The sequence below is a fragment of the Ctenocephalides felis genome, unplaced genomic scaffold (assembly GCF_003426905.1).
Source record: "Ctenocephalides felis isolate EL2017-DRISC unplaced genomic scaffold, ASM342690v1 CF-g0.4_SCAFFOLD_03570, whole genome shotgun sequence".
In the NCBI taxonomy this organism is placed as follows: domain Eukaryota; kingdom Metazoa; phylum Arthropoda; class Insecta; order Siphonaptera; family Pulicidae; genus Ctenocephalides; species Ctenocephalides felis.
The window spans coordinates 16,478,912-16,502,000 of record NW_020539724.1 but is presented as its reverse complement, the minus strand read 5'-3'; the positions used below and the strand labels follow the sequence as shown (position 1 = coordinate 16,502,000).

At 25.7% G+C, this 23,089-nt stretch overlaps 2 protein-coding genes across 2 annotated transcripts in view; one reads left to right on the top strand and one right to left on the bottom strand.

The window, feature by feature from the left end:
• The window catches only part of LOC113382768, a 62,600-nt gene that overhangs the window by 23,515 nt on the left and 15,996 nt on the right, over window positions 1-23,089 (bottom strand). The window lies entirely within an intron of this gene.
• Window positions 5,600-23,089, top strand: part of LOC113382767 (vitamin K-dependent protein C-like) — a 57,719-nt gene continuing 40,229 nt past the window's right edge. Inside the window, exon 1 of the mRNA XM_026620997.1 lies at window positions 5,600-5,668. The gene's annotated coding sequence lies outside the window, so the exon portion shown is untranslated. The remainder of the gene's footprint in view (window positions 5,669-23,089) is intronic.

Below are 23,089 nucleotides of genomic sequence, written 5' to 3'. Positions count from 1 at the left end.
ACAAGTTATGTGATTAAACTTCTGAATAAAAATAAATATATTACATAAGCTACATATCACATAATATATATTGCATATTTATTAATAAAGTCAAATAATCAAGCAACATCAATGAAAAATATCTACAATACAAAAAAAGTATTTTTCAAAATTTATTTTATATTCCAAAATGTTTTGGCTATAGTCCGAGAGCCTAGACTCAGTACATGCCGTTGTGATAAATTTTCTAAATTTATGATTCACAAATTTAGCAAAATCAAATATTTTGAATAAAAAATATACTTTTCTTAAATCAGCACCTGGTAAATTTACTTTAAATTTTAAATTCATTAACTCTATTTACTTCTATTTTCAACTTACCATTGACCATTGTGAAGTGTGTCGAACTAGCCACAGAGGCAGAATCTGAAATATCCTTTTTTAAATCAAAATTTAAATCGTATCCATTCGGAGTGATGATTTGTTGTAGACTATTTTCATCTGAATTGTTGTCGTTTTTCGATAAATATTGTGAATTATTCAACTCCTGTTTCGACGTTGTCGTAGAGTTGATGTCGAAGTCTGTTTGTGTCCATTCTGTAGCGATGGAGGTTGGCAAGTAGGTAGAGATGGTGCCACTGAATCTTCGGTCATTCTAAAATTAAATAAAAATAATTAATAAACTAGAGGTTAAAAAAAAATCCGAAAATTTTGAAATTTGTTTGAACCGTATAAGTGAACTTTAAAAATAAAATTTTTGGTACGGAACCCAGAAAAATTGTAACTAAATTTGTAAGATATTTTGAATATCTATAAAATAACTGATAATTTGATGTGCCTATATCTAATGATTATTTTAGACCGCCGATTATCATTTTTTCAATATTTTTCTCTGTATCTCCAAAACCGATGGACTTGCTTTTCTAAAAATCTAATCAATTTTTCATTTTGCCAATACAACTAAACTGTTTTCTGAATCATTCAAATCGGGCGCTCCGTTACCTCAAAAACTGAAATACCATTTTTGGCACTTTTTGTCCCGTATCTTCGAAACGGCTGAACCTGTCTTCGCCAAAAACTAACCAGCACGTCTCCCCATTAGTAGAAATCGAAAGTTTTTTTAATCATTCAAATCGGTCGATCGATGCGCCCGAAATCGTGGACGAAGAATTGTATCCAAACATACATACATACACACACACCCATTTGTTCTGAGAAGCATCAATTATGCACCATTTTTTGACTGATCTGGAAAGGAAGACATTCTTCATTGGGCAAAACAAAACAGTCTAATGCTTTTTTATGAATATGCTGTAATATATTTCCTATCTTCCCAGTTTATCAAAAGGCAACATAATGGTTGTCCATCTCTTTGTGTTTTTTTACTGTATGATAATAAGTATGTTATGAGATTTTGCGGCAGTGCCCACAGAGACACCATTTTTACTTGAAAACATTTTTGGTTCTTTCTGTCACTATCACTACTGCTTCAAATCAGGTTGTCGTAAACCGTAATTAAATCTGGAAAGATCTGATTACAAGGCCAAAGCTTCTATCACTTAGGCACTATTTTTTTGGCATTCTTTATTGGGCAAAACAAAACATTTGGTATATTTGCTAGTTCACAGTTTATTAAAAGGCAACGTAATGGTTGTCCTCATCTTTGTGATATTTTACTTTATGATAAAAAGTATGTTAAGAGGTATAGGGGCAGTGTCCAAAGTCACCATTTTCACTTCTAAACATATTTGGCTTAAAATCAGGTTTTCCTTAACGATAATGGAACCTGGAAATATGTGATTACAAGGCCAAAGCTTCTATCAATTAGGCACTATTTTTTGACAAAGCTAAGAATGAAGACATGTTCATTGGGAAAAACAGAACATTTTTCCAAACAGTCTAATCTAATGCTTTTTTATGAAGGTCTCAGATGGAAATCAAAACTTTTTTCAAAAAAAAAATCTAGTATTTTTTTGCGTAGAATTTATGAGGCAAGTTTGAAGTATGGGCTTTCTCGTGGATAAACGACTGATTTGAACCAGAAATCGATTCCACTTCGACCAGCCTGTTGTCAAGCTGTACTGACATCAATTTTCATTTGGAAATATAGATAGCAACATGCTTCCAAGTGAAAATAGTCCTTACCCGGCATTACTGCATCAATAAAAATACGTGGTAATAATATATCATACAGAGATGTGACAACTGTTTGGGTTGCCATCTGTCGAATAGGCTAGTATTAAGTCAAATCAGCACAACAGCTTAAAGGACTATTAAGTTTTGATTACTGTTCAAATATTATAAAAAAGAATTAAGTTTTATCTTTTCTTCCTTACCTGAATACTACCAATTCGACTTCTTCCAACTGGTTCACTCTGCAAAGACCGTGCATACTTAGGAATCGTATATTCTGTATTGTAGTAATCACCAAAAGTCCTATGTTGTGGATTTCGATCAGTATTATGTGGTATAATTGTCAGACTTGGTCGTGGTATGTGCCAATCCATTCCTTATAATCCTTGGGAATCTGATTGATTTTTTGAATTGCCTTTTTGTGATTGTTCCACTGAGTTGTATTGGATAAACTCTTTGGTAGCTAGTATCCTGAAAATGTAATAAAAATGTAGAATGGATGTATATTGGTAAGGATAAAAGAATCAAAATCATTAAATTTAGCTTAATTTATAAAGCTTATTAGCATTTTAATCCAGAGTTCTAATTACTGAAACTCTTGATCAAATTAAAATTTTATTTAGAGGGATTAAGACATCATTTAAGACGAAGATCATAACAGTACTTTATATTTGAAGGAATAATTGTTAATTGGTTTAATTTGACTTAAATTTGACCTAATTTTAACTTCATCATAGGGCAAAATGAATCTGCAATGTTCTTTTAATTGGAGGTACAATAGCATATATATAATTTTAATTACCGCTTTATAATGTATTGTTGAAATAATCTAATTATTCTAATTGATTTCATTAATTTAATTTAATTACAATACACGTCGAAGCTAATTGTGGTTACATAATACTATTGTAGAAGGTGCTGTATGAATTGAATTCCATTGTGTATTTTACTTTTTCATTATCCAAAGCAGAATATTTCAAGGCGACAAAATTAATCTTGTGTAATAATTATTATATCTGCAATTTTAATAGACAAATTTAACCTATACTCAATAATACAATTTCAAAATTACTAAAATATATCTAATTTTTTTTTAATTTTCCGAATTCACAAAATTTAAATGAAGAGAAATTATATTATTTAAATTATGAATCAATTAAATATTGAGTGGAAAAATCATAACTAGGTGTAAGTGGCCCTATATATACATGAATATATAAAGATATATATACGAGGTGTGTTCAAAAAGTACCCGGAATTACTAATAATTAAATTTCGCGGGTCTGGAGTGTCTGATTGTCAAAATTTTTTTTTTATTGTGTTGGTATACATGCCCCTAAAGTATGATGAAATTTTCAGCTATATTCACTGTTTACTTTGTCTGTGGTAGTCGCTAAGGTTCGACGTGTTTTTCTGAGCTCGGCGATTTTTACAATGGAAAAATTGAAAAGTCAAAGAATTTGTTTTAAATTTTGCGTAAAAAATGAAATAAAGTGTTGCAAAGTGCAAAAATTCACCAGATATGGCTCCGTGTGACTTTTTCCTATTCCCAAAGTTGAAGAGACCCATGAAAGGACGGCGGTTTTCCTCGATTGAAGAAAATCGCTGAGAGTGCTCAAGGACATATCAAAAAGTGAATATCAAGGGTGCTTCGAAAATTGGAAAAAACGCTGGCATAAGTGTATTATATCTGGGGGGGACTACTTTGAAGGGGACCACATTAATGTAGACGAATAAATAAATATTTTTTTGAAAATTCCGGGTACTTTTTGAACAGACCTCGTATATATATATATATATATATATATATATATATCCAGTTGCACCTTATTTTCCTCATTTACCTTGCAATACATTTGCAAATCTAGTACACATTTATATTAATTTATATTTTATCAGGTGTACTTGAAAGAAATTATGTTGAATTACAAGGATTATGCAAAATTAAAATATATATTATTTTTATGTTAATTAAAATATAAAGTTTGTAAATTATTATATTATAAAATAATTTATTCTTCATATATAGATTGCATACTTATAGATTATAGAGAGTTGTTCAATACCTATTATTAATAATTTTTTTGATTTGCAGTTTAAGAATTAAAAAAATCGATAAAAAATTTAGAAAAATAATTCACAATTATTTAGAATAATTCACAATATTTTTTCCTTGAAAAAACCTATATAAATATTATATTTTATAATAATTATTATACAAATTTTGTTATATATTTTGTTATATATACATGCAATTAAGATTAATATTATACAAATACTTCAATAACTTGTTATCAACTTATTACTTATTAAATACGGAATTATTAAAATGCTTTTTAATTAAATATACCTAAAGCAATACATTATTCTTGTGATGATAGAATCAATTTTATATTTAATTCTAAGTCACTTCGAATATAAAAAAAATATATAAACAATTTTCACACGCGAATAAGTGCTTTATTTCAACTTCCCGGAGGATCGAAATGAATTTTTTTCATATATTTTTTTGTTCCAAAGGTTTTGGTATTTCTTTAAAAAAAATGGATGTATGTGTGTGTATGTGTATGTATGTGCGGATACACTTTTTGTGACGTTTTCGAGAGCACAGATCAACCGATTTGAGTGATTCAAAACCATTCGATTTCTATTGATGTGTCTTTTCGAGCAAAAAGTTCAAAAATTGTCTATTTGGTTTTGTTTTTGAGAGCACGGAGCAGATTGGAATAAATCTTACTTGTATTGACGGCTAAAATTTTGGGATGATATAACCAGTGGTTATGGAAGAAAAGAAAAATGAAAAAAAGCCATTTGGTAGTCAAAAATGATGATTACCTTAAGGCACTATGCCTTGCATCACTAGTTAATTATAATATTACTGTGTTGCATCAGCGAATGTTAATTTAATTTACTTTAATGGAGATTTCACGAAACAAATTGTATATTTTTTTGCTTTAAAAAGCAACAAAAGCAGTTTTATTTATTTATATATATTTTTTTGATAGCACAGAGTAGCTCCAGAACGGCTTAAATAAATTAATAATACAATTATTATCCAAGATCAATACTTTTAAAACCCACTTCATGCCTCGAGCATTTATGCATTGCCAAATTCCATTATTTAAATAATTTAAACTTATATAATTGGTCCGAAATCATAAATTTTGTTGAAATAAATAATGAGGCGCTAATAATCCACATAATAACTACAATACGGTATAAGGTACTTATTATTTTAAATTGATCTTTTAAATGTAAAACCTTGACATAAACTTTGGTAAAATTAGCAGAAGCATGTTATTTATATTAAACTGGAATCCAGATAAATCAATCTTGGAATCTGGAAGTTAACTAATTACGTTGTTATATGTTGCAAGTGGATTGTTTGTTTGTATAATTAGGCAATTTTAACTTCAATTAACTGTTTCTGTCATATAATTAGGTAGATATTAATGATATTGATTCTTTTTCAGAGGCAGACTAAATATGGGCGAAAGATGTGGAGATTTTCAAAGAAAATGTTTTATTTGCTGCTGGTTCTATCCAGAATCAAGAGGTAGGTGATAGTAATAATAATTAACACATTACCAGTATTAATTTTGCACAGTTTATTGATATTATGAATGTAGTTTCTTCACTATTTACTTTGCATAAGAATGTTTGCATTAATAAATTAAAATTACCTTTTATAAATTAATATTAAAAGTTACTGGCGCGGTTTGATGAGATATTTTTATAGAAGCAGCTCATTTTCTAGGAACGATTTAGATCAAAGGCCTAATAACCAATATAAAGATTCAACTTTTTTTCGCCATCTCGGTATGAAGAAGTGTGATAGTTCTGTTAAAACAGAAAAAATACTTTTTTATAGCTGTTAGCATTTTTTTCTTATATGAATCCAATTCAATTTCTTATCCAAGAGATATCCTGGAGATACTTCACAGTGTCAGATTCTGATACGATTTTATCTTTTATTATTTTTAAGGGCACTTATCTTTCTAAATTTTCTGTCTAGTCTTGTTTCGTTAATTCTCATTCTAATTAGTGTTGTGCCCATGTTCCAATCTATGGTGTTAAGGATTTGTCCTAGATATGATTAGATTTATATTAGATGCTGATACTTGTTGATCATCAGCAAATGTTTAAATCAGTTTTTCAGATGAAGTTTATACGAGTTAGGTTGCTTTATATTATTGTTTTTGCATATATTGAAACTTTTCCAAGAACGAACTATTTCATAATATTTATGGTTTTTAAACATCCATTCACTCTGTATGGATTAAAAGATTTTCTTGGGTAATCCAAAAGCCTATTATTAAGCCACCGTTAGATGAAGATTTATTAATTAAGAGATTTTGCCTTAAGAATCATAATTATTCACATAAGCCAATTTTTCGCTATAATAACAATATTAAAATTATGAATAATATGAATCAGTTATATTTCGTGATTTTAGAAATGATTCTTTTGGAATTATATTTGCAATATACATGCTGACTTCTAGCACCCCAATAATAGGAGTTTATTTCCATTCTTGCTAAATGTATTAAATTATGCCTGATGACAAGTCAATGGTGGTGGTTCACATTTTTGAGATATATAACGTAAATAATTTTATGTAGACCAATATTTGAGAATTTACAAGTCATTTATATTTCATCATTGTAATATGTCAGTAACATATCATAATCGTAGGCAATTGCGGATATCCGCGTTAAATACCAATAATGAAAAAACTGATTCATAAACTCAGTTCATATGCAAAAAATATGCAAATATATATATATATATATATATATATATATATATATACTCGTATATATATCTTATAAAACTACACGTTGTAGCTCAGGGACTAATACTTAATTTAGCCAATACATATATTTAGAAATAATACAAGCACATAGATATGACATAAGCATGTACAAATAATACAGGTGTATATGATTGCATATATATATATATATATATATATATATATGTATATATATATATATATTCCTGAATATTATGATTTGTCCTTGTTCGATGTACTTAACATTAGTTGCATTCACTTCAAATATATCTTACGCTCACAAATATATATATATATATATATATATATATATATATATATATAATTGAAACAATTAATTAAATATTGACAATTATTTTTTTACACGTTTTGACTCGAGATGTGTATCATCATTTAGCTATAAATTAAACAAAGCAATGAATGAATACGGTAACAATAAAATAATTCATAAATTTAATTAATATAAATTAGTAGTACTAACCAGGAAAAAAATTAAAATATAAAATGATGTAAACAAATGTGCAATCGCACACATTTTAATTCAATTTATAGGGCTCATGACACACATAACATTAATTAATAAATTAGGATTAAATTATTTTATTTAAAAAATATTTGCTAAATTTGTATTGACGACACAAAACTTTTAACATTTTCAAAGTATATAAGACGAATACCGATCCTAATTGCTATTGCTTGGGTGGAGTGACTAGGGCGGATGCCGGGCAAGCCATTATGACGTGCAAAAATTGGAAAAGGGTAGGCAAGAACTATGGAGGGAGACAGTGAGGCAAAAAATATCCAAACTCTAAATCACGTTTAAATTGAATTTAACTTTTAAATTAATTTAACTAAAATTGTACTTGCTGTTCATTAGATGTAAAAATTTTGTATAATATTAAAAAAAAATCGCGAGGCAACATTTTCCATATTTTTCTAATTCTAAATATCTTGTCCATATTATCTAAAATCGAAATTGATGAATATATAGTAATTATAGTCATAAATAGTAAAGAATGCAATTTATTCTTTTTTTGTCATTTTTTATAATTCAAGGTATAAATAGATATCTGGCATAAAGCAAATCATTTTTTTATAAAGCGGCCTTAGCTTTTTTACCTACTATTTTAAAATTTATACTTGTTCATGATTATTGCACTTTTAATGAAAACAAATACTAATATTGTACAGTAAATTCCAATAAATTTTGAGGCTTCACAGTAAAAGTACAGTATATTTTATTCATTAAACGTGGAACATAAATTTAAAATAATCGCTATATAAATTTACCTAACAAGATAATTAAATAAAAAGACATTATACAAGTCTTTTATAAAATTCTGAAGTCATTCTATAGATCTTTTTTAATGGAGGTATCCTGACTAATATAATTCGTTTTTATAAATAATTAAAACAAAGTGCTTAAATTGCATAAGTTAAAAATCCATTTATCTTATTGAAGATATAAAGGTATTTATTTTAGTGAATGTATTTTGTTCTTTATCAATTGCAGTATCATATATCACATTGATTTTGACTTTAAATTGTGAAATATGGAATGTCGAAAACCCGTCAATGATTTTAAATCGGTTTATAACAAATTTAGAAAGTAAAGCGAAAAAAATATTTGATTAATCATATTAAATTAATGTTTTACTAAGGTAAACAAAATTTAAGTTATGGTCGGTTGAGGTAGGTCAGTATTTTACTCCAAACGAAAAATGCAATAATTTTCTTTGCAAACTTTAGATAAATAAAATCATAAATAATGTTTGCTATTGCAAAAAGCAATTAGGCTATATAATATAAATAATGCTATTTATTAATAACCCCTGATTTGTGGACCACGATTGGATTCCAATGCTTCAAATAGCTTTATATGTATATGTATAACAACATTCTAGCAACTTATTACATTTGTATAAAAATACAATATGCAAATTTATATTAGCATTCTTATGACTCGTATACAAATATATATATATATATATATATATATATACATATAGATGTTTGTATATACGAGTATTTATATTTGTAGATAGATAGATAGATGAGATTGTCAGATAAGTTGAAATAATTAAATGTTCAATCTCGGTTCATTTCAACTTAGATCAATTATTTACATATTAATTTGCATTATTATAATAGCCTATTGTATGAATAATGAAATAGTCTTCCGCAAATCATACTCAGAATTATTATTTGTAACAAAGTTGTTATTAATAAGTTATTTTTAAAAATCATTTAAGATAGATCTCCCAATAAAAACAAATGTTTTATGAAAGTACATATTTTTGGAATGAGATATTTTCCATTTTCATATTTTCGGTTCAGTCTTCAACTATTAAGAGTGAAATCGTGATAATAAATCACGAAATTATTTTTCTGGTCAAGAATGTGGTACTTTTTACTTTATTATTTAATAATTATTATTTATATTAAAAGAAAATTAAATCTATTCCATTTTTATGCTTTCTAGTCTAGTTTTCGATCTTCATTAGAAAATAAGAATGTTTTTAAATATAGAAACAGAATAAGGCAAAGAATATTAGTTTTTATAATACTACAAAATATTGTAAAAATTCTATAATCCTGATTAAATTCATTTAATGAGACTTATCAACACACTTCAGTACATTTTTTTTCAGAGTGCATCTCAAAATTTTAAATTCATAGTTCAACAAAAAGTCTTAAAAACTTGGGGCAATTTTGGTATTTTATTTTATTGTGATCCCCTAAAATGTTTACTCACGGTTACTGTTCCAAAAATATTAAATTTATAGAATTAAGAATAAAAATTACAGATTTAAGTAAGTAAGCTAAGTAAGTACAAGTAATTGTTTAAATTTTTTCCTGCTGTGCATTTTTATTGTTAAAAACGTTATGTTTTATAATGAAGACCCACTAAATAAAAAACATAAAAATGAAATACGAGTATATCAAACTTTTTCATCATATTAATAATAGTTATTAAATAAATTTTCTTAATATATTTTATCTTAGTATATTATTGAATTGAGAATATTACTAGGCTGTAAATCGACTAAAAATTTGAATTAATACTTTTAATTAGTGCGTAATTTCTTTTTAAATGGGATTATTAATTCAAATTTACCTTTAGACAAGTTGCATAAACTTCTTTATGTGTATAAATAATAAATTTAAATACAAGAATTGAGATTTAGTTACATTTAAAATTGTGATGGTTATTTTTTTTTAAATTTTGACACTGCCTTTTATTCCATATATTTTCATAATTGTACCAGATTTCGTAGGCCTATAGTATTTTAGGAAGGTCGTTAGGACTTTAAATTATTAATCATCATATAAGTAAAGGCAGTCATTTGAATGAACTTTATTTTTATTAATAACTGGAAGATTTTACAAAAAATATTTAGCAGTTTTATCATAAATTTTTAAAAAAGTCATTTGCACCCTATATCATGAGTGTAGCAATATTTTGTTTTTACAACAATCAGTTTGGAAGAAACATGCTGGCCGATCTTTAATTACCAAAAATTAATCAGCAATTAATTCATTATTTATTATAGAACTTTATTATTGATAATTAATTAATTAATTATCAAGTAATTTTCTTCGAATAGTTTTAAATTTTCAAATTCCGGATTTTTAGGCGAAAACGTGAGGAAAATTTTTGCACTTCTCTACTAATTCTGAGGAAACGGCTCGACTGATCATCCCGTAAGACTAATCATCGCTAGCTTTTACATTTTTTAAATTGGTTAGCCATTTTTGAGGAAAGATCAAAATTTATATTCTTACACAAACCCATACTTTTTCCAATTTTGATGAACTATTCAGAATGACTTTAAAATGTCAAGAAAACATAAAATCAGCAAATCGTAAACGGAGCATAAACTTCTCCTTCGGGAAGGTAATAAAACAATTTCAAGTAAATCATTTTGTATTTTGCAAATTTAATTCAAAAATTGAATTCATAATTTATGTATATTTTTAATTGGATTAACCTGTGCATGTGTGTTCCATAAAATAACATATATATATATATATAAATACAATCATGAATCCGCGTTTATGTCTGACCTTCACTCTTGAGACAAAATTGAAGAAATATTTATAATTGATCTATATAACATACATATGTATATATTTATTTATATGTCCATAAAATTAATTTCCAGGTGTATGCATACTCATATTGAAGGTCGCATTCCGACCATTAGTTAATGTATAATTGCGGCATCATAACATATAAATATAATACACATATTTCTCAGTAGGTGTAACTTTTTTTTATGAAATCGTGATTGAAGAAGTCTAGACGAAATTTAATTGATATTGTTGCACAGGTATTCATCTTGATTTGTACCAAATTAAAGGTGAAACGTTAAAAGACGACTTTTAATTCTTGTTCTATTAAATGAATCAAGTAGATGAATGTTGCACTACTAAATTTGTTATTAGGCGGTTCCTGTAATTAGTTGTATAATTAGCACTTATTTGTATCATATCGGATTTTATTGATAATATAATCAATATATACAATATATGTATATTGTTCAAGTTTTTTGTACAGCTAATATTGTTTATGTTTTTTTCTGCACTTGGTGCGTCTGTTTTTTCAAAACTACTTTTTGAATTTAGTTGTTTATGTATAAATAATAGACGATTTTGGCTTATGGAATGTGGCTTTCTTCAGAATCCAATATGTTAGAATTAAAAAAATTAAAAAATTACATTAAAACATTAAAGCACTATCTATTATAGAGTAGTTCTGTATAAATATAGAGTCTTTAAATCTTGTACAATTATAGAGTAGTCTTTTACGTAGTCTCTAAATAACTCAATTATAATTGATTTGATTGATTGATTACTTTTTTTCTTTTAGAGATTCTAAAGAAGAAAACATCCTATATATTTGAAACATAGATATAAGTAAATATATATATAGAAAAGTAAATTAAATTTACATTTGAAAAAATTGGAGACGTTCAAGTTTTCAACAGTAAAATCATAATTAATATTTGCCATATCTAAAAATTCAAGCTATAACTTATAATTTTAACAATATTATATATATATATATATATATATATATGTGTGTGTCCCAGAACTCAACGTCAAATCGGAACGTGGTAATTGTTTTGGCCGTAATTGTCTTAAAGAATTTAAAAAAATATATTTTACGTTGTTTGGAAATTATGAGCTTTTATGAAAATTTGTGCTTTGATGAAATCGGGAATATTTCTCGGTTATTGTAATTAATTTTGTCTATTCAAACTTTGGATCTGTAACCATAAATAACATTTCTAGGATCACAGTCAAAAGTAGTGGTGCATGGCATCGTGCTTTAAGGTAAATTGCTGAAACTTCCGTACCGAAAAACTAAACTATTAAAAAAAACTTGGTAAACTTTGAAAAAATTAGATTAGATCTTTTTATATTTTGAATTTTTTTTAAATTTTGAACATTTCTTCAAGCAATCGCGCTTTATAGCTGATTTGGTGTCGAAATATCAAAGCGCGAGAATTTTTTTGAGAATACTAAAACTTACCATACGGTAAGTTAAAAATCTCACAATTGCTCCAAGATTTCAAGAAATAAACTATTAAGTTAATTTGTTCAAAATTGGTGTACTGTGAATTGGTGTATCTCCTTTGAAAAAACGTACTAAAGTTTCAGTAAAAGTTGGCGCGCTTTATGAAGTTAGTAATTGATAAAATACTTGATAGTTTCATAATAAAAAAAAATGTAGTAAAATGCTAGTACATTCTGCTCACAATCAGGTTATATGTCTGTCGTACTGAAGTGAGCATAATGCATTAGTTTTATCGTGTTATTTTTTGGTTTTTATATTTTTACTCGATTTTTTCATTATGAATCTATTTACTATTTCACCAATTTACAATCTTGATTAAATGCGCCAAGTTTTGGTGAGACTTACAACACATTTTAGTAAATTTTTTCAAAACAAGGCTTCTCATAGTCGATCAATTTTGAAAATTTTAAATGTATAGTTCAACTAAATGTCTTAATTCTTGAAAACTTGGGGCAATCGTGTCATTATTTGTGACTAGAAATATCACTAATATCATATTATAATGTTATTTTTTATTATCAACGTTTGAGAAATATGCACGTTCATCTTCAGGACGTTTATCAAGAACATGATTTTGATCAGAAAACAAACAAATAAATCCAATATGACTTCAAAAATTGTCGATAAATAAATGAACTTTTACTTATAAGTGCATAACTATTTTATGAAATAGTTTGTAAATAATTTTACATTGTGGATGCTAAAGGCCATATTTTAAAAGAATTTTGGATGAGATATATATCTATATATATATATATATATATATATATATATATAATTTATGTATATGCATAATTTTATACATATCCATTTGTAAATGTGATTTCATTTGGATCCATGTGCGTGTTTTGTGCACATGCATATTTTTATGTCTTGTGAAACAATGGTTAATTTCATATAGAAACCTTAATTTCATCATAAGTATGTGAGAACATATTGTACATACGAAATTTATATATATATATATACACCTGCATTTACATATTTAACAATAATTATATACTTTAATTACTGGGAACTATGCCAAGCAATTATAAGCTTATATTAATATGAGCATTAATTTTTACTCATATCAAATCGTATAATATATATATATATATATATATATATATATATATATATATACAAAATAATTGTTTCGAAGGTCATATACTTCGAATAAAAATTAAAGAAGCTTTTAACAATAAAGCACGCGCGAACGTTTTATTCTTCTCTATCATTATCATATATAGAGTCTTTTAAAATTAATAACTATAATAATTACTATAAAACTTATTCTTAACCATTTACTAATAACAATTAGATAAATCAAAATATGGTGTTTTAGTAGTCTAACCCCAAATAAATACATTCTTTTACTATTTCAATTGTTTCAAAATTGTAATTGGTTTATATTTTTGAAGATTCTAAGATCAATGCAATAAAATGCCAACACCTCTATGAAGATTAAATTGTTTATATAAAAATGTAAAATTTATAATTTACTAATCTATTTTATAATGATAATGAAAATAATGCTCTATAATACAATATAAAATAATTCACTATATGATGAAATCAAGATATCACTTCAGTTTTAATTTTTAATACGTAAAAACTTCACTCGATGGGGATATACTTCTATGAAAATAAGTTTTAAAAAACAAATAATAAAAAAAATCTGAAATAATAAATAAATTTATTACAATTCGTAAAGCAATTATTAAATCAATTTTATTCTTAAGGGGATAAGTCCCAGGTCAAGCTCAAATTTTGGGTAATTTGAAATCTTGCTAATAAATTTTACATGTGAAAAGATATGTGAAATATTAAGTTAAAAATATATCATAATGATTGCAGAACTTTTAATAAAATATTATCAAATATAAATAGGGAGACCATTGGGTTGCTTTATAAAAATAGACGTGTAGTTAATCATCACTATCATTTCTCATAGAACTTTAAGTTGAAAAAATTATTACCAACATTTTTGTATATATCTATTAAATAATTTTTCAAAATTCATCTGGAAGTATATCTTAATTTTCTAGTTGAATTCATAGCACCATTATTATTTCCATAAATTACGGTTTTGCGGTATATTTTAGTGTCCGAAAGATACAATCTAAATTAGATCCGATTGGAAAGCAGTTACGATACCGCTCTCAAAACTCTAATAAGCATTTCTGTTTTAAATTTAAAGATTTTTAGTGCAATGTATAACACGTGTATATAATTACAAGTAAAACATATGCAAAGTGCTTCTTTAGTAAATTTAAATGCTTCCGAAGCCTGGTTGACCAGCCGACCATAGGGATTATTATGGAAGGTCAGTCTGCCATCATTACTAGGTTAATAATATATTTAGTATAATATTAAGTACATGGTTTTCAATGGATATTGTTGAATCATTTGTTTTTATTGGAATTGTATTTATACTTATGGACATTTTAAAGAAAAAGGCTCCTCAGTGTTGATAGACGTGTTGAAGTATAAATACTTTTTAATGTTTTTTAACAAAAAGATTGGAAGAAGTGGAAACAAACAGTAGTATCTATTGATTTAAAGTTTCAAATTACGAGGTTTTACAATTCATACAGATTTAAACATACTTACCATAAAAGAAGTAATCAGAACAGAAGCAATTCATACTATATGAAATTAGACCAACATCCAAACCCAGCGCTATTGCTATGCAATTAATCAAAATTTATGTTCCAACTAAAAAGCTCAAAAAAATGGCCAAAAGAACTATTAACTTAATTAAAGCTCTATTTATTTTACTAACATAGAGTATTTATGAACATAGATTTATTTATTAACATTGATTTAATTTATTAACATGATTATCTACAGGGGATTCTCTTCAGTGGAGGAAACCTCTAAATTACATATTTAATGGATCACATAGGCTCATAGAAATTTTATTTCTGATTGTCTATAATAAAATAATAAAAATAAAAAAATACGAGATTTTCAAGCTTTAGATCACTTAGATCTTTTCTTTTGGAGGCCTCCTATTTAGGGTTATCCATTAGTCTCGTGAGGCTCAAAAAAGGGGAAGGGATTTCACAAAAAATACGAATTTTACCTCGGGATAAAATATGAGTTTCGTAAAATATCATTTATCTATGATTAAACTGAATTGAAAAAAATCCACCATATATCAAAAAAAATACTGGTACTAAATATACAAGTGATATTGGATGGGGCTTAATTGCAAATATCACCAAAATATTGTTAAGGAGGAAAGAGATGTTTAAAAATCCTTAAAATGAATCACGTGATTAAAAAGCCTTCATATTTTGTAAAATTCTAACTACAGTAAGGTTATATTGAAAACATATATATATTTATTGATTTAAAATAAATCTAGACATTAATTTATGGGCATCATTTTTTCTCGGACGAAGATAATAACCTTGCAAGTTAGAAGTCTTAGACCCTTATAGGTCTATATAGTTCTTTTGGAAATCACTGATTTTAAGTATAACAAATCATTTTTCATAATATATATTATAGTGAGTTAAGTTATATTTAAAAATTTGTGAAGGAAGAACTCTATTGGATACTAATGCGAAAATATAACATAATTTAGCTCTTATTTGTTTGCAATGCAAGTCACTTTTTGTATCTTATATCGAATTTGGAATTATTTACAAATACTAATAATAACAGAATTTAGCGAATAATAAAATTACCTGCATGACTAACATAAAAAAACCACTCACACTCACATCAATTCTTAAGTTAAATATACAGTTTGTGTTTTATTTATTTTTCTGGTTCGAAGCACAACACAATATATATATATATATATGTTAAAGTAGTTAATTTGATGTTGAGAAATATGAGTAAGTTCTTCAAGGGCATACATCAAATAAAAGGCAAAGATTTAGAAGTTAATCTTTAAATTTTTCCCAACGTTTCGACATAGTATTTTATGTCATCATCAGTGGATATAAATATGGTCCTTACATCAGTAGCTAGCGCTAGGAACACAATTTTGCACTATCATATATACATTAACTTGTTTTTTTTATATATTAATTTGTTGAACAGAGTATGGCACAATATTTGTGAATTATATAATTATTTTGCACAGAGAACGTAGTTTATGTGACAGAGCCCGAGGCTGTAGTAACATCACATGTTACTACAGCCTCGGGCTCTGTCACATAACTACGTTCTCTGTGCAAAATATATTATATATTTCACAAATATTTTGCCATACTCTGTTCACAAATTAATATATAAAAAAACAGTTAATGTATATATGATAGTGCCAAAATTGTGTTCCTAGCGCTAGCTACTGATGTAAGACCATATTTATATCCACTGATGATGACCATAAAATACTATGTCGAAACGTTTGGAAAAATTAAAGAATTAACTTCTAATCTTTGCCTTTATTTGATGTATGCCCTTGAAGAACTTACTCATATATATATATATATATTATATATATATATATTATTATATATATCATAAGAATTTTTGGAGTACTTAAATTTTTAGTGAAGTACATTGCATATGAAGGTACTAAACATTACATACCTTCAAAGTTTCATTGGGCTTTTTAGAATTATTTCGCCATACTAATCAATCAAATAATATTTACTCATACAATTAGGTTGCGTTAGGTCAAAACCTTCGAATATTGGGGGCCCTGAATTACTATTTCGATTAGCAAGTACATTTTTAATAAACTAGATCTAATTAAAAAATGATGTAACTGTCAACAATTTGTAGGCGTCCCCAATATAATGTATAAGGTCGTTACTTCGTTAACATCACAAGGTTTTGATGAAATGTAATTATAAATATTGGTAAATATTTTGTAATTCCATTATGAATTTATCCTTTCTAGTAAATATTTGTGCTACATAAAGGCTTCTTATTAATGAGTTTTTGTCAGAGCTTGAATGGTATTTTTTCTTATGGGAAATTTTTTACATTCCAGCATTAGTGTAGAGATTTGTATGGTAAACATTTATGTGATGTGGTATCTAAAAGTTATATTTTATTATCTTAGTTTTATGCCATTTGTAAATAAAATTGATGAATATATATTGGAAATTTCTGTAGAGACTTTATAAATATCCTAGATGACCCGACTGACGTTGTCCTGCACCCACGTCTACAATTCGAAAGTTTCAAATTTTTTAATATCCTATCATATACTTTTTATTATCCTATTTGATGTCCTGCCTTTGCGATTTATTTATTCAGAAATTCAGAAAAAAATAATATAGTATCTGTGGTAAAAGAACAATATCACACTTGATTATACCACACAACGTAATTGCTTCAATAATTTAGTCTATAATTTTCATAATCTCGTACGATATATTAGTTGCTTTTTGGCAATTATAACATCTAAAGTACATTTTTCTTACTAATAATTTAATAAACATTATTGTTTATGTTCAAATCTTAGGCAAATTAATTTTTAAAATCTAGTTCATATGAGCACTCTTCAATCTAAGATCAACTTGCTAAATATTTCATATCCAATGCCAAACAAATGAATTTTTGACCCATGAAACAAAAATCTAAAACATTTTTTTAGTAAGTAGAAATATTTTTTGTATTGTTAAATAATTTAGTAAAGTGAATTAAAATGCGACATGCATGCATTTAGAAAAATAATGTATATGCAATTTGCTTATTGCGTTATTTATCAAACTGAATTATATAATTTCATCTGCCAAACATATACTGTTGACTGTATATTATATTATATTAATCTCAGGCACTTCTCAGCTGCTTTTCGGAAATAATAATGTAGGCAAAACATATTTCTGGTATATTATATTCTAATATTATCTAGGCTCATAACTTCAGCTAAATTCAAATTTCAAGTGAATTGACATTTCTAGCAAATGCCAGTTCAAATGTTTTCAATGTCAAACGATGATAAGTGTTTTTTTTTTGTTATTTTTGCCATTTTTTTCTACAATATTACTATAGTTTTAACGTTTATTAAATCTTAAAAATTTTCTTTGACAAACTCTAAAAAGAATTATCAAAATCCGAATACCGTTTAGGATATGTTTCAAATCATACACCCGTACAGAAGAATTTTATATATAAGATATGAATTTAACATTTTTGCACAAAATGAAATATGTCAATAAGTGGTCAAAGAAAAAATATTTATAGTGTACTCCCAAACGTTTCGACGTTTTTCCCAACGTCGTGTTTTTGACCTGCGGCGATGGGTCGTCCCGGGTTACGGTGTGAATCATCAGGGCGCCGGCCTGGGAAATTTGTGAATTGCGAACTCTCGTATATGACATTTTTTTTCGAAATTTTTGTTGAATGTTCAATATGTTTATTTATGCGATTATTAAATCATTAGTAAAATTGTGTATTTAAATTTTCAAATTTCCATTTTTTTATATTGGTATTTTATTAGGCATTACATCTTCAATATTGGTTGAAACATCCTTGATATTTCATAAATTTATATTTTGTGAACAGTATTTTCAAACTAAATTTTTCTTACTTATTTTTAGTATAATTTATAGATTATTATTATATTAAATTAATTATATAATATATAATTTAAAATATCTGTCCTTATTGCTGTATATGTGCTATAACATGAATATATCATATTAATTTCTATATCACATAGTGATAGGCAAACATTTTATAAATTATATATTTATATAATTGATTTTAATATTTTTAATATCAATATATTTATATGATTCACGTTTATACTCTGAGTTTAAAATTTATTATAAATGTAATATAGATAAATGCATTTATCTTATAACCAGAGCCTTGAAATTATAAATTGCATTTAACACAAAATCTAAAAAACATTAAAAGTACAATTTATAGCTTTAACAGCTATTACAAAATTTAATAAAAATTAAAAGCATAAAATAATTAATTTCCAAATGTGGAACAATATTATTATTTTCAGAATTAGACCAAACCAAATAATTAAAATTTTCCAGAAATTTTAAATGCTTCATTTACTTAGTATACCAAGACTACTTTCTTCAATAATAACAATGATTCATAGTATCTTGTCTACTTTTGTATTATAATTACACATGACTTAATATTTGTGAAACGATGTAATAATAAAATTTACACAAATATGTAAAGCTAATTAATAATTAGACGATATGAATTTGCTCTTTCTCTTATTGCATATACAAACTTTCAATAAATATACTTTAAATATGTTGAGCATTTATCGCGAACATGATATAATTCTTAAATTAATTCGCAATTTAAATTATAATTTATGTGATTTTTTAAATGGTAATTTATGTAATTTGTGTATTTTTTGTAATGCATATATAACTTGCTTTAAAAATTCGTGTATGAGATCATTTGTACAGTTTTTATAGATTTTTGGAAGTCAATTTTTATCTTTTTAGCTACCGAACTTAATTAGATTTTGATGGTTTTAAATTGGAAATGACGTTATATTGGAATAAGTAGTTATGAATGACTAAGCAAATTATCATGAATAAATATAAATTGTTGAACTCTAATATATATACATATATATATATATATATATATATATATATATATAATATACTATATACTATATATACTATATTATAATACTGTATATACTATTTACTATACTTTATACTCTAATTTCTCTATACTTCAATTCGGCTCTATATGTGAGTCATCATTCGGCTAAAATAAAATTATTTAAAACATTGGAAAAATAAATAACAAAAAATAATATAAAATTTAATAAAAATAATGTTTACCAATCAGGAAAACATCTTCAAAATATAAAAATAAAATTATTGCAGCCACAAAATTATTGCACTGTTTTTATTATTATATGAAAAAGAACATGTATGGCGTATTTAGGAATTCAATTAACTTTTTAAAATTGAAAATAAATGTTCAAAGCGTTAGAATCTAAAAAAGCATAAAATTTTTAATTTTTGTATCAATTGATAAATTCATCAATTAATTAGGAAAATGTGGTAAATTATTTTCATATAATATTTGAAAACTAATTTGTTTCATTTAACACCATGTCTATAGGAAATAATGCAGTTTTAGGTTTATAAATCACGATTAATGATAATTTCTTAAAATTTTGCATAATATATGCATATATGCATTATAATATAATGTTGAATGATGATACACGTCTTCTCGAGACGTATAATTAAAATAAATATTGTTATTTCATTTCGACGAATTGGCTGTTAATTATTTTAAAAGTACATATAAAATTATATATATATATATATATATAGTTGTTCGATCGACTATTAATTTTCAATATAATTATTGAATATAATTCCGCTAAATTGTGAACAGACATTTGGTATTTTAAATAAATAACTAATTAGACCAAAAATAGTGCCTTACAAAAATTATAAAACCAAGAAGGTAACTTTTGTGATTTAACACAAAAAAATAAAAGAATTATTATAGATGAGTTAATATTAATAACTCTAGTATCAATCATATATAACAATACATAAGAAATATAATAATAGAGATGAAAATTAATAAATTTCTTGAATTTTTGGATTTCTATAAAATAAAAAAAACTAATATAACATATTTCTAGAGGGCTTTTCTTAAAGGTTATATATATTTTTTTTATTTTTTTAGTTTCTAGCCTTATTTTTTCAGTATCTAACCTATTTATAGTTTCTATTTTCTTCGCGTTATTAAGATTTGATTAAAATGTTTTACTAATGTCAAGTTTCAATAATTAGTTTAATAATTAACATTTATTAATAGGTCAAATGTTTTCTTGAAATCTGCAATAAAATAGCATAAATCAAATTACTGTTTGCGTGGTGTTAAAATTACCGTGTGATCATTATCATCATTAAGAATTCTTTCATATGACTTATTGCACATAAACCTATATCACAGAAAGATTTATTAAAAACACAGGAGCAGCTCAAATGCTAATGATCACATATATCTCATGGTTATTTTAATAATAATTTAGCACTTTTTTATATATTTGGTAATAGATATATGTGCAAATTTTTGCTGTGAAAGCTTTTTAAATTAAATAATTTTTAACTTCTTGAAGGATATTTTTATGTTGTTAGTTTTCTTCCACGTTAAAAGTAATTTTGAAATAAAAATTGGAAAAGATATATGCATGAGTGGAGATGCAAATTTTGTCATCTGTTTAGCTAACCTATATAATATTTTTTTATTTATTTTTTTTTTGTATTTGTCAGAACCAAGTTCTATAAGTTATTGTTATTAAGCCATCCGAATGTACTGATATAAGGCTGTGCAAGGAGGAGAATTAAATCTTAATAAAATATTAAATAATTATAATAGTTTTGAATTAAGTATTTTCTATAGAGAGCCATTTCTTGGAAATCAACAGCCACCTGAACAAAATTTGTCAACGTGTTCGCCAAAAATCTTAAATCAGTTTTGAAAATTCAAAATTTATCAGTAAGATGTTAGTTCAAAATCATAATTATAACATTAGAACATCAATAAAAAATTGGAACTAATTTAGAATTTTTATGAGCTGTAAATATTGTGTATTCTTTACTTCGCCTTTTTAATTTATTTATAAATATTACTTCGTTGTGTCCAAAAAGTTTCAAACGGTTATAAATATATTAGAATTTGAAAAAATATTTCAATAATTTCTTTTTAGTTGTTTTGTAATTATTATACACTTATTTTAAATCTGCTGATTGATGACACAGATTTCTTTTTAGTGTCAAAACGTTCTAAATAAATAAATATTTATATTTATGTAACGATTGAATTTGACAAATTAAATGCTTTATTATTAATATTAATAATTAAATTGTATTTAATTAAATAAATAGTTATTGCAACTCTGCTGATGAATATTTCTGATGAAATACCAGATCAGGGTTATATACATTATTATCTCGGTAAAAAATGTACTCATGAAATTTATATGGTGCATTGGTTGAATAATGTAGCTAATATTTCGTAAAATAGCTTTAAAATTAAAATTAAGACATTGGATCTAATAGCACCCTGACTATCCTATTTTAGGCCGCCTGTGGAGTAAAAAGGACCAGGTGACAAACTTTTGGAAAAAAGTAAAAAAAACATATATATAATATGATAAATTAGACAAGAGTTTTACTGAACAAAGTCAAATAGTTGTTTGTTTGATATGTGTTTGAATTGGTTTGGTTTTTGCAATATAATTACTCAAAGTCAAATTGGACCTTTGTGTCTCGTCTTTCCCCATGTCATAGTATTAGTAATATTAATGATTTTTTATTTTTTCAATTTGATGAAATTTTCATACTCTTGAACCAAAAATCCAAACAGAAATCATATAACATTATATTTTTTATTTTTGATTACAAGATAGACAAAAGACTTACGAGATTTTATATTATAAAAGAATGGATTATTTGTGGAAATACAAAAATTATTTATATTTGTATATATATATATATATATATATATATATATATATATTATGGTGGTCCTTAATATGGACATTTTCGAATTTCCTTGCTTCCAAGGGCTCAAATGGTTCCAAATTGATAAAAAACAATTCTCTCAAAGTTTTAGCTCTTAATATCAACTGATATCAATGTTTTTAGATATAATTTAGCGAACAAATGAATGAG